Here is a 14,246-nt window from a genome sequence, read left to right as displayed (position 1 = left end):
GATACCGAAGATGGGAATGCACTCCAAAAAAGGCAGACACAATCATAAGACAATCGATCCCATGTGTTACGTCTGGTGGGTCCAGTGGGAACCCTGGACAGCCACACGGGCTGCCGGTGGGAGCCCCGCTGTTCTGGGGCCGCTGGCACGGGGACCAGGGACCCCAGCTGATCAGAGCCTCGGGAACAAACCTTCAATTAACTGTTTTATTCGTACCAACTTCCACTGACAGGATAAAAGCACACTGAAAAGTCAGGCTCCTGTCTGTCGGGAAGCTGAAGAAAGGAGGATCTATTTAGTAATCGGAGCTGGAAAACAATTATGTTCTAGGAAAGAAAAGGGGAAATGGGACCCCCTCCTCACACCGTCTGAAAACTCATCCCCAGCTGACTAAAGACTCAAATCTAAAAGCAAATACTGGACCCTTACAAGAACCTGTTGCCCCACCTTGGGAGTAGGGCAGGATTTTTAAACAGAATACTCAAAGCTCTTACATACAAGCAAAGCTTGAAACAAATGCCTTCATCAAAATTAAGGACTTCTGTTTATCAAAAGTCCCCTGGGGAACATGAAGGCAGGCTACAAACTGGGAGACAGTATTGATGAGATAAACTGAAAGAACGTTAGTATCAGTAATATATAATATATATACACACCGGGAATGCAGGGATAAACAGTGGGTTGGGAAAACGGACACAAGTATAGGGAAGGGCTTTTTACAGGCGAGAAAACACCCGCGGCCAGTAAATGTTTGAAGGTGGGAGGACCTTGGTTTTGAAATGCATGAAGGGAAGGGTCATCCTGCCGGTGTTTCTAGATATTTCCCCATCGTGAGCACACCTGCGATGTTCTGGCTGGAGATCGCACCTCCGTTCCAAAGGCTTTCAGTGCCCTTCTCTTTCCGCCCAGGTTTCCCTCATGTTTCTGCAGCTCCGTCAGCTGAGGTGAGCATCTTGTGACTTCTGTCCCTGCCAGCCTGCCTGGCAGCTTCCTGCGTTCCCAGCGAGCAGTGAAGGGAAGACCTTCAGGGAGAGGAGGGTGGTGCATCGAGAAGGACATGCAGGTGATCGGCCTGTTCCACCCCATGGCCACCCACTCCCCCTCCCAGGTCTCAAGCATTCATGGGTCTTCCACCAAGCCACTGCCTGAGGCTCTTACTGACCTGGGCTGAGGTGAGGGATTTCCTGTATTCACAGTGGCGCCCCCGCCCCCTCCCTCCTGGCCAGCAGTGCAGTGTGGACGCGCAGCCCAGAGATGCTGCAGCATTTGTCCCGGATTCTGACATGTTTATGTGCCCTGGTGGTCCCAGGGGCTCCTGCACTGCACAGAAGCATTTTGCAGCATCCTCAAGAGGCCCAGGGCAGGTAGGAGAGAGCCCAAGGTGAGAGCATGAACTCGTAATGCCCTGTTTCTGCACACCACGCTCCTCGGCCTAACGTCATTCCTGCTTTTAGGAAGCGTATGGCTCCGGCTTTGAGCACCTGGTCCAGAGGACTAATTAGCCCGCCCTTCACTTCAAAAATAAAATCCCCGCACAGTATGAGGATCCTGATTATTGTTTCCACCATTAATGCCACTCCAGCACCGATGCCCCAGCCCTTTCATTCCGGGATTTCAAAGCAAAGGCTGCATAAGGAGATAGCTATTCATTGGCACAATGGGAAGCATCCTTTGAAAATGGAGATTCCAGACTCTCGAAAGGAAAAAGCTCTGATTTCTACTCAGCATGACTAATAGGATGACAAAGCCCCTGAGAAAGATTACATAAAGTGGGGTCCAGGCAGAGTGGTGTCAGAGGCAGAACGATCCCTCACAATGCAGAAAGTGGGACCTTGCGTGTCTAAACCCCTGCAATTCTCTGCAGCCCGTCCTGTGCCCCGTGCACCCAGTCTCTACCCAGGTTGCTTGGGTTCCTACCCTCGCTTTGCACTGGAAATTGCAGCTGTGTGTCCTTGGGCAAGTTAGTCGACCCCTCTGTGCTTGTGTTCCTAATAGTTTCCACCTCTTGGGGCCTCTATGAATTATATGAGTCATCACAGGTCCAGCCCTTGGAAGTGTGTCTGGAGCATAGTAGGTACTCAGTAAATTATGGTGAAGTGGATGACGGCCATGGTGATGTCACTTTGCAGCTTAAAATTCAGCCTCAGCTTCCTGCGGCTCCGACACAAGCAAACCGTTGGCGGAGCACAGGAGGGTCACTAGGGCCTGGGCCTTCCCTCCCCTCTAGGCAGGCTCCTCCGGACTGTCTCCCCGCTGCCTCAACAGCGCTGTTGCCAGGCACCTCCCAAAGCGGTCACACTGCCTCCAGTTCCCTCAGCCGTCCTTTTTAGGAAGCTCCTCATCCTTGCTCACCTATCCCTTGGCCACCTTGCCCCTGTGTGCCCCCAGCACCCACAAGTGCTTCCTTGTCGGGCCTGTGGCTGGGTCTCTGCTTCCCCATCCTCCTCTCTCCTCCTTCCTCCAGCCACATCTCATCTTCATCATCACCTCTGTCCCTGCCCCTGGACTATCATTTCCTCCAGGACAGTCTGAACTGGCAATTGTTGTACCCAGTCCTGGTAAACGCCCCTCCTAACCCCACCAGGAGCACACGAGCCTTAGCAGGGGGTTTGGTGTTTGTGAACAAAGGTGACGCCCACTCCCTCAGGTGGCTCTTCCCTTCTCATTGGACTTCAGGGGTCACAGAGAGACGGACGGAGCAGAGGGGCTGCTCTGCCTGGCTGGCCAAGGGTGCCGAGAGCTGTATGTTAGGTGCACCACAGTGACTGGCAGAGGGCCAAGCAGGTGCACATGTGTGCAGGCGGGCAGCGTGGGTCAGTCCAGCAGGACTTCACCTGGCAGACTCATGCCTGTGTCATCATGAAGCTTCTGACAAATCAATGGCAGTCATTTCTAGACAGACCCCCAAGGAGTAGGGAGCTCCTTTCATTGTCCTTAGACATCACAAGTGACAAATTCATCCTGGAAGCATATTCACACAAGCATTTTGCTAAACGCCAGGCTCCTGACTGCACTTTGGGATTAATTGGCTGAAAACAAGGAGCTGAGTTAACCAGGAGAAGCTGGGTGAGGGCTGCTTGCAGACAGGACCTCCACGCGGCTCTGCCTCTCTGACGTGGGGGCTGCAGAGTCAGGCAGATCCCCCTGATTGGCCTCTGCAGGCCCATGGAAGACGGCGCTGTTCTGGGCTCTGGAGACTTTTAAAAACAAATGAAAAGCAAAGCAGATGATGGACTCCCTCAGAAGTAAGGCAGGTCCACGTCCCGCTTAGCCCTCTTCCTGCTATGAGGCTGTAAGAGGGGGCCGGGCACCCCCAAAGCCTGAGCCTTCCTATGGTTCCAGGTACCCTACCTGTATGTGGCTATCTGAGCCCCACCTACTCCTGGGCGGCAGAATAGCACTGCTGGGGCAGGACAGCTGGAGAGCGGGCACAGCCCTGTGTCCATGCTGAGGGGCCAGGGTGGGGAAGCCAGACCCCAAGGGGATTGGTGGCCTCCTGCGGCCTCTCTGCTCCCCACTAGCCCACGTTTCTCAGAAGCAGGCTTGGGTACGTCCAGCCACCAACCACCAGCAACCCCCCAACCCGTGGAGTTCCCCGCCTCATGGAGCAAAGGTCTCGGTCTCCCCTGAGGCTCTGGCCACCTTCTCTCTGAACCTCCCCTACAAGCTCAATGTCAGGTGTGCAGCAAGCACCCCTCTGACTCTTGCCGGGATTCATTCTGTCCCTTCATGTGCCAGGCTATGTGCCAGGCATTCAGTGGGCCCCGGGGGTGCAGCAATGAACCAGTCCCTGCCTTCAGGAGACGTGCAGTCTGCTGGCGGGCAGGGGCAGACCGTTAGTGAGGGAAGATTCAGACGTAAGTAATACACTCTCCCCCACAGAAGGCTGAGTAACAGCCCCCAAAGATGTCCATGTCCTGATCCCCAGAACCTGGGAGTATGTGACCTTACATGGCAAAGGGTCTTTTGAGGTGGGATTGAATTAAGGATCTGAGATGAGAGATTGTCCCGGATTATCTGGAAGGGCCCAGTGTCAGCACAGGGGTCCTCACAAGAGGGAGGCAGGGGTCAGAGTAAAGACAGAAATTGGAAGGTGCTGCCCTGCCGGCCTGGAGGACGAGGCATGCCGGCAGTCTCGCCTCTCTGGGGAAGGCAAGAGAGGAGGGTCCCATCCTGAGGGTCCCGTCCTGAGGGTCCCGTCCTGGAGCCCCTAGAGGCGCACGGCTCTGCCCACACCCTGCTTTCAGGCATTCCGAGTCTAGAACTGTGAGCTCGTCAATCGGTATCGTTTTAAGCCTCCATGGTAATGGGGTTTTGCTAGAGCAGCAACTGGAAACTAGTATCTCCCCCCAAAAATGACTAAGAATAAACTAAACCAGAGAAATGGACTCAAGAGCACTGGATTTGGAGGGGTGAGCTCCTGGCTGCTTCCACAGGGTGGCCAGGAGGACCAGGGAGGAGGTGACCCCAGTCAGGAGGCCAGCACTGGGGAGGTCAGGGGCAGAGGCTCCTGCCGATGGAGGTGGCGAGAGCTGGGGCAGGGCGGTGCAGCACAGACAGAGGGCATGGCTGGGTGCCAATCTCCACCCCACAACCCTGCTTCATTCAGCTTCCTGTCCTGCAGAGTCCCATGATCCCGCAGCCAGGCCACCAGGCCACACAGCCTCCTTCTGATTGTCCTGAGCCCCTCTTAGACTCGGGGTCCTTTGGGGAGAGCCGTAGGAGTGTGGTCGGCCTCAGGGGTCCAGTGGAGTCCCCTGCATTGCAAAGAATTTGGCCTTGTTCAAAGGGCAGCCTGGCTTGCCCTCGGCTCCTGAGGGTCCACACCATCCTGATGGGAGGGCCTCTGTTTAGGGTGAGGCTGGCCACGTCTGAAAGACCAACCATGTGACCTGGGTGGGTTTGGGTCATGCAATCACAGCCAAGCAGTGACTGAGATCACCTTGGTGGGTAATCAATCAATCAATCAATCACCAGTCAATCCATCATTGATCAGTAGAGTTCTAACAGAGCCCTCATAAAGCTCCAGATGCGGGGCACAGGTGAGCGTGCCTGATTGGTGATACCCTGCATGTGTTGTCACCTTGATGCTGGAGGGGGCATGGGGAGAGGACAAGGAAGCCTCCCGCGGAGCCTCCCAGACCCTGTTCCCCGGGACCCTGTCCCCTAGGACCCTGCCCTGGGCTGGCTCTGAGCTGTACCTCTGCCTGTGATAAGCCATCACCGTGAGGGAGCCGCTCCAGTGGGCTCTGCGGGACTCTCTCTAGTCTGGGGACTCCCTCCACTGGTGGCAGAAGTGGGGGTGCTCTTGCATGGAGACTGGGGTCCACTGACCGCTGCAGCCTGGCAAACTCCGGGAACCCCTCCTAAACACAGAAAGTCACCCCCCTGCCGAGGGTCGCTCAGCATCTCCCAGCCCCAGGTGTGGCCTCCTGCCCCACTGAGCGTCGGGACCACCAGCTGCTCCAGTGCAGGTCCCCTGCTGCTCATTGTGGCGGCCTCTGGCTCTGAGTTTTCTCCTAAGAAACGAGAGGTGGAAGCACAGCTCTGGTGGCTGACCACCTCAAAAATGCATATCAGTATAATTTCAATCAATACATGCAGCACTGAGCACTAACAATGCACGTTTCCCGCTGTGCAGAGAGCAGAAAGAACAGTGCCTTGTTGAGAAAGCAACTCGGATGGTGGGAGGAGATTTCTGGGTCCCCCATGAAACGCCGTTCTTGACTGGGACAGGTGAAGAAGGTGAGTCTACTCCTAGGGCCGGGTGACACTGGCGCCTCTCCCTGCGCCCGCTCGGTCTGTGCATCGTGTCATAAAAATGGGCTGCTTGGCAGGCGGCCACAGGGTGCCCCTGTCCCTTTGTTAGAGGGAAAGTGCGTGTCTCCCCAAGCACGTCTGCCCTCCTTCCTCTCTTTACCATCTTCCACTCTGCAGTCCTTCTGCCTGCTTCTCCTCCTGGAGGCCACACGCCCAAGGAGCCCCTGGACCAGGTGAGGACACCTGGGGCCCCAGTCCCAGCCCAGCCAGCACCCCTGGTCCCTCTGAGAGGGTTGTCTCTACTCACCTGTGTCAACACCCCAGACCTGGGAGGCTGATTTTCACCAAGAGGTTTGTCCCTTCCCCTAGGGAGCCCCCTCACCAATCCCCACCCCCACCCCACCAGCTGACGCCTTCCGAGGGCCCTTCCTGCACCACAGACCTTGTTTTGCAATATAATACAGTTGCCATGCGTCTGCCTGTTGACGTCTGATCTTCTCGACCTGTGTCTATGCTCCCTGGGGTAGGCACCACCCGTGTTTGTGCTCTAACATCGGCTTTGCACAAAATGTGTTAAAATGAATACAGGGTGATGTCCACTTAAAGTCCCCCTTCCCGTGTTTGGCCCCGACACTACTGTTGGCAACCCCAGAGGTTCTAGATTTTCCTCTTTCCCTTCGCTCCCTGACCCTGGGACACTCCCCAGACGCAGCTCAGGCCAGCCCAACACCCCACCCCACCCCTGGGCACCCGCCCAGCCCACTCCAGGCCTCCCCACCCCAGCTGCCTTCATGACCCCACCTGGCCCCAGGCCTCGCTTCCCTCACTTCCTCTCTGCCCCAGATCCCAGAGCAAAGACACCCCTAAGTCCCCTCCCTGGTCCCCCAGGCACTGCAGCGCTGGGTCCTCCAGGGTCCCAGACCCGGCGGCAGCTCATGTCCAGCCGCTCACCCCTCCCCCAGCAGCTCTGTCAGCCGGCCCTGCACCATTAGCGGGCGCCTTCCCCTCCGCCCTGCCCTGGGCCCTGCGGGGCTGCCCCATGTGGCTCTCTGGTTGTCCCTGTTTCCCCAGAGCACCAGGAGGACTACGGGCCTCACCCGGTACCAGGGGGAGTGGGCCTGTGCCAGAGTTGCCCTCTCTTGGCAGGCAGACATGGTTCGGGGATGAGGAAACGGAGGCCCAGAGACACTGAAACCTGCCTAGGCCTGAGGTCCCGAGAGAAACACAGGACGCCCAGGGAAATTTGAACCTCAGATAAACCACAAGGAATTTTTTATAAATGAATCCCAAACATCACGTGGGCTGTACTTATACCAGAACAAAGGAATTTGTGATTTACCTGCAACTCAAATTAAGCCGGGGTCCTGCATCTCACAGCTGGTGGCAGACGAGGAGCAGGACCTGGAGGCGGGTCTCCCTCCGGACCAGGCTTCCCCCCCCTGCTGTGCCGTCTTCCCCAGGATGTGGGCAGGCTGGCCTCCATCCCCTGCAAGCAGACCCACGGTGGCAGCTGCAGGCCGCCTGGAGGCACCAGCCAAGCTCTCAGTTGAGTGGGGGCACACAGCAGGTTCTTGCTGTCCGGGTTACAGGATGGCGATCCTGCACATCTTGTCGCCGTGACCACCTGCTCCAGATGGAACGTGTGTCCCCCAGATTCATCTTGAAGACCCAACACCTGGTGCGATGGTGTTAGGAGGCGGGACCTTTGGGGGGGTGTTAGGCCCTGAGTGTGGAGCCCCTGTAAATGGGGTCAGTGCCCTTAAAAAAGGGACAGGAGAGGCTCTTTCTCCACCACATGAGGACACGGGGAGATGCTGGCCACCCGCAAGCCAGGACATGGGTCCTCGCCAGACACCCCATCTCCAGCACCTCCATCCTGGACGTCCAGCCTCCAGACCTGAGTAGTGAGCGTCTGCTGCTGGAGCCCCCATCTGTGGTGTTTGCCACGGCACCCTAGACCGGCTGCCTTGGCACAGCGGCCCCACCCTCTCCTCCGGGAGCCCTGCCCCCTGCCTCTGCCCCGGCTCCCGGCCTGAGCTGCTCATCAATGCGGAGCAGGCCTGCTACATTAATCCACACACTGGTTACAGGGAGATGTCGTCCCGTGATCTGTCTCTGCTGAAAGGGGGCACCTGTTACTACACTGTCACCACCCATCCTGAAATGCCGTATTTAAGTGATTAAGCCAGTGAACAGTTTTATTTCCTCCAGAAGCTGACGGAGAGATTTAATCTAAATTGGCACAACAAAAAGCCCTTCCAAAGCCACTGCAGAGGTGCAGAAGGCACCTGGGAGTCAACTGCTCGGTAGGCGTGGAGGTGCAGTCTGTCCACCTGCCTGAACCCTTCCTGTAATCGTGGCAAGAGCCACACTTGTGGCCATCTTCTAGGCTCCTCACACCCCACATCCCCTGCAGACTCTCACACTGGAGTCTCAAAACTCCTGCCTATGGGAGATGCGGAGGCACCTTTCTGGAATGTTCCCAGTGGCCACGTGGGCAGGAGAGACGTCCGGCCTCTACACGTGCAGCTGGTCCTGCCTCCCAAGCTGGCCTGCTCCTGCACACCTGTGACCCTTCTGTGCACTTGCTCACCCCCTGTACCCTCGGAGGAGGCTCCAGGCAGAGCTGCTGCAGGCTGTGTCCTGGCCGAACAAGAAGCCCCGGCAAACCTGGAGGAAACCATGATGTGACCGTGCCTGGGTGGCAGCCCTGGCCCTGGCACTGGGGCAGGGGCTCTGCTGTTCCTCCACCCACCATCCAGCCGGCTCTCCCACCATCCCTCCCCGGGCTCACTGAGCTAACCACCCTGAGATCCCAGGGGTGTCGACACTCCCACCAGGGCCGAGTCAAGCTACCATTCTTGGAGCAAACTGTTCCCAAACTAAATATCCGCCAGTGGTTCTTGGGAGCCAGCCAGAGCCGCTCCAGTCCAGCTCTGCACAGCAGCCAGCCAGCAACCTGTGCAGAAGCCAGAGAGCTGTGGTCACGCTCGCTCGGTCTCTGCCTCCGCAGGGCAGGGCCCACTTCTCCTCTGTAGGTCCCTGCGTCCACATGCCAGGGGCTCCACATGCAGGGAACAGGGCCCTTCTCCGTGAGGCACACGGCCTGCCTCCCCAGACCCCGGCCCTGGCCCCACACGCCCCCCTAGGCCTTTGTGCTCCAGAGCACTGTCTGCTCATCACCCGCACGCCGAGTCGCTCCGTCCACTTGGTGGCGCCCATCCCACCCTCTCCCCAGCCACCTCAGTACCCGTGCCTTACTTCAGGAGGCACCCCAGGCCAGCCGCCTCTTGGCCAGATTAAGCACCTCCACTCTGCGCAGACCCAGCCCCCTCTCCGCACTGGGTTTATCAGCATCTGTCGCGTTCCTCCACTGGAGGTCGCAGCTCAGGTCTCACTCCTGTCTCTAGACGTGCACCCTCGCAGCGCGGCGCGTGGGGACCCGGCCAAGTGAGAGGATGGCGAGTGCCCAGGCCACAAACACTACTCTGGGGGGCGCAGGAGCCCGTTGGAGGAAAGCCCCCAGAGCCAGCAGGTCATCTGGCCCTTCCCTCCAGACCCACTGGGCAGGCCCAGAGGCACCGACTGTGTGCTTAGCCCCGTTGGGCACACGGAGGTGCTCAGTAAAAGCTCAGTCATGAGCAAGTGAAAGGCAGGCTCCCACCGGCCAGTTCAACCTGTCCATGATCACTACAGAAGAACAGGGTTTGCAGGCTTGTCTGCCACGGAAGTGCGTGGAATTAAAGCGGCGCCATTAATTGCCATGGATCTGTCAGGAAAGTCTTCCTGTTTATAATTTGAACCAATTGCCCTGTATCCTCTCCTGATGCACGTCCGCACGCAATGTGCCTCAGGCAGGTATTGATCTACTCTGCCGTAAGAGAGGCTGATGCCTGGTGTGTGGCTGCTCTGTGGCAGGTACAGGGATGTGGCCTTCTGGGGCAGTGGGGCTGAGCAGTCTGCTCTCCCACGGGTTCGGGGTTGGGGGGCCGCCCTTGCTGTGGACCAGGCCATGTGTCTGCTTGTCTGCTGACAAATGGATCATGAGCACACAGACACACGGCTCCACACCCAGCCCCACCCTGCCAAGGGAGCCCCTCCCCAGGCCTTCCCATGCTGGCAGCTGGGATGGAGAAGCGCCCCCCTTGCCCCTTGGTGGCCTTGTGGATAGTGTGTTTAAGAGGGAAGAGCCACACCTGAAGGAGTCTGGGTCCACAGAACAATGTCTGGAAAACCCTAACAGCAGCTCCTGGGTCAGACGAGAACACATGTAAAACTCACTGTGAGGTCACTAAGATTTAGGGTTAAACCTGTGGGAGGTTGGCACCAAGAGGGGCCTGAGAAGGTGAGGATCGTATGGAGAGGAGCAGAGGGAGGGGGCCCTAGACACAAAGTTTGGGTTCAGGACCCTGGCCTGCAGGGGCTGGCTGCACCCCCCCCCCCACAGGCATGGGGCTGAACTCCCTCTGTGGCTTCCAAAAGCTGGGGCAGGTTTCCTCCCAGAGTCATGGCAGCAACTCTGACTGTGGGGTAAATCACACAGCACCCCGATTCTCACGGAAGCCCCTCCCTCTTCCAGTCTTTCCTGCTGGCCTGGAGCATGCAGCTCCATCCTCTCCAGGGCCCAATTCAAGGTGAAGGAAGCCAGTGTCTGTCCGTGTGACCCGTGGGCTTGGCCGAAGGATGCTCGTTGACGGCCTCCAGCCCCACACCCAGACACAGCCACCATGGGATGGGTCACTCTGCCGGGGCTGCACACGGCCCCCCCGTTCACAGACGGCGCTTTCTCATCATGCTCTCATGTGGCAGAAGGGTGAGGAGGCTCTCTGGGGTCTCATGAGGGCACTGATCCCACTCATGGGGGCCCCACCCTCAAGGCTAAATCACCTCCCAAAACCCCACCTCCTAATGCTGTGATCAGGATTCAGCCTACAGATGCTGCCTTCCGACTCCTGGCTTCTGTGATGGTCTTGTACACACGCACAATAGGCATACATTGAGCACTTTTAATTCCACACGTGGTTCCCGCTTAAAGACCATGTGGTGATCACCTTGCTCTTGACCCTTCCCAGAACCAACACTTATCTCTTCTGCCTCCCAGCAAGGATGGCTTCAGGCAATGCTTGGCGGACAGCCAGTCGCGGTGGGGCCCATGCAGCCACCCAGAAGACATCAAAGCCCCAGCTGGTGGTCAGCGGGATTGGGGGGCATTATAAGCCAAGTGTGTGTGACCTGATGAAGACATAGAGGTGAGCAGTCTTGCCGTAGGGCACGCAGCCAGGGAGCCACGGGCAGACTCTGGCTTCAAACGATCCTTTCCGCACTGTAGGCATAAATATGCAACCAAGTATTTATTGTTTCCTAACGCTTCTTAAATTTCGTAACAAACCCTTTTGGCAGCAACGAGCTAAAATATTGCAAGTACACACTTAACAAAAAGCAAGCACTGAATGTCCTTGTTCACTGAAATTATGCTGAAGTCGCAACTTGCACGAAATGCCCATTCACATTGTCCATCCACCCATGGGCCGTATGAGGATACCGACCATACAGAGGCATCGACTTCCAATGCTAGTGGCCACTTTAAGAAGACTTTGCCCGACAAGGATTTACCACGTGTGGCTGCAGGAGGTGAAGCATGATATTTAAGTCAGACACCATTCTTCCAAACTCTGTTCGTTCAATTTGGAAGCTAAGTTTTCTCGTGCATATGTAAATGGTGGAGCAGTCAGCTGTTAACACGTCAGCTCCCCTGGCGGAGGAAGGACTTTGCAAACCGGTAAAGGAAGCCAGTTGAAACGATGACATCATAGGACATCAGTGAATTCCAAGAACGGTTCAATGTTTTCAATCCAATTTATGGACTAAAAATACAGCCTTTACAATTTCATTCTGTCAGAGGCAAAACATCTGAGACTATTGGGAGTTCTATTGCAAATTCAGCTCAGAAGTTCCACACTGAAGATGAAAGTGTGTGTCTTATTGTGGTGATAATGTGCGCACGTATTTGACAGGAGATTTATGCTAAGGTTCACAGTAAAACGTACTTATAGTAAGAAACACGGGGAGCAGATTGGAAGTGGGAATGGGTTGTGGGGCACACATAATTCAAAATCATGTCCAGCAAGCTGAGACAATCTAACAATCAAACCATGTAAGTGGCAGTTTACAAATTTATAAATACTGATGTGTATACAGTTAGAGTAACTGAGTGGCAACATTTTGTGACCATTGCATGTTGAGTTATAAAAAACCCTTCCGTATGGCATTTTGGACTATTCCCATTCATGCCCATCACGAATAAGATCCTAGAAGTGTTTGCGCCTTGAAGAGCTTCTTTTCAATCAATTTGAGTGTCAGATCCTCTGAACTTAGGTTGCAACAAATAACCCAATGACTAGGGCAACCACCAGAAAAACTCCAGCTTTTGGGGCCTTTAAAAAAATCATACTTATTGAAAACAGAGCTTGCAAACAGGAAGACATTATGTGTATCCCTACACAAGTGGAAAAAGGAAGAAACGAACCAATGCGAGTCCCAACAGCATATGGATTCAATTTAGAAATTATGTGATTATGTTTTGGAATATCTCAACCAGCAGAAAGCATCTTTTAATGAAATTCTCATTTTAAGTAAACAAATTTATATCCTGTACTGGAATGGAACAAAATAAAAAGATCTACAAGTTTGCTGCATCCGAATTGGAAGAAACATTCAAGAGATTCCTATGTGGAAACCACTTCAAAACAGACAACTTATTTGATGAGTTTTATATTGTCAGAATATTTGTCCAAGAAAGGCTCTCAGAATGGAGGCAAGAAGCCAGCCTCTGTAAATGCACTGGGGTGAAGTATTTACACATTTCAATGTGGGCAAAAAAACAGCCATGAACATAGTCTCTGAAGAGCAGAATTTGCTCTGAGCTTACCAGGTACCCCTGCACCTGCAGAGAGAAAATTGTCTCAATTAAAAATGTCATGGTCTAACAGAGAGGAGTCAGCGTGAGGCATCAACAATTTCAAATGTATTAACAACAACAACATAAACAACAACTTTGAGTAAGGACCCAAGCAATGTTATAGAAATATTTAACATGTTAAGATTCAATTGAAAAATATGTATTCGTCACAAAAATTCCAGTGGGTCTACTAATATAATCAAACCTATTTATCAATCAAAAGAATACTTCAAAAATATATAAGTTTAGTTCTTGTTAGAGCTCCCCCTTTCAAGTTGCCATTGCATCCCAGTTTGGACACCACACTGAATGACCACCAGGCCCATCATCCGAGCTCCTGCAGCACAGAGGGTTTCGAACTTCAGAATTTCCAGCCACTCATTTCATTCTGATGCAGGTGATCTGAGACCCATGTTGTGGTTGTTTTAATGGAAGTATGATTTACAACCCAGCGAAATGCAAGTTCTTAGACGTGCAATTTAGTCAGCTTTGACCATGTGTACACCTGCATGCATGACACCCAATCAAGGTAAGGGATGTTCCCATCACTCTAGAAAGTTCCTTGTGTCCTTTGCAGTGAGTCCCCTGCTCCATAGGTCACCATTCTTCTTGTTGGCTGAACTCAGAAGGGTCTGGGTCCTGGCCCGGACTAGGTCATGGACCAGCTGTGAGCAGTAACTTGGGAAGCAGCTCAAACCTTCTGAATGTTGGCAGATATTCCCAGGGCCATTGAGAGATTCCATCAGTTGAGAAGTTGGCAGTGCTGGGTGTACAGCTGGCACTTGGTAAATGAGCACACAGTCAGGGCAGATTGGGGATAGGTGAGCAGAGGTTCCCACCAGCTTGGACCCATTCACCATGGAGGGCCTAAGAGGACATGATTCTACATTCAATTCCCTCATGGTGTCCTGCTCACCCTACCTGCGTACCAGGGGTCCTACCTGTATGCCAGGTGCCCTACCTGTTTACCAAGTGTCCTACCTGTCTTCCAGGTACCCTACCTCTGTACCAGGTATTCTACCTTTCTTCAGGTGTCATATCTGTTTTCCAGGTGTCCAACCTGCATAGCAGGTGTCCTACCTGTCTGCCCCATATGCCCAAATTCCCTATAAATTCCCTTCATCAGGCAAAGATTTGTGAGCATCTCCACTGCCTGGAGTTCTGTCTTCCCCTAAAGCTCTTCTCCCTTGATACTCCAAAAGGGGTTCATGTCCCCATACACATGTCTCCCCACTCCCAGTCCCTTCCCATGACCCTTAGCACCTGTAGCATTAGTTACCCAGGAGAGATCAGCCCAATGCCCACATTGTTAGGCTCTTGGTGTCCCAGGCGCTCAGCCTAGCCCTCGACACAGACCAAACATGCAGGAGAAGTGAGCCGAGCTGCCCTCCGTCACCTGGCTGGAGGCGATGTGGCCAGCGCGCCCTCCCTCACTGTCACCAGGTTACGATGCCTCAGGGACTGGCAGCGCCTGTCAAAGCTGCTTTACATCCCCACGTGGGAAGCCTTATGTGTCCATGTTACAGAT

This window comes from Manis javanica, chromosome 4 (genome assembly GCF_040802235.1).
Source record: "Manis javanica isolate MJ-LG chromosome 4, MJ_LKY, whole genome shotgun sequence".
In the NCBI taxonomy this organism is placed as follows: Eukaryota; Metazoa; Chordata; class Mammalia; order Pholidota; family Manidae; genus Manis; species Manis javanica.
This window is presented reverse-complemented; position numbering follows the sequence as displayed.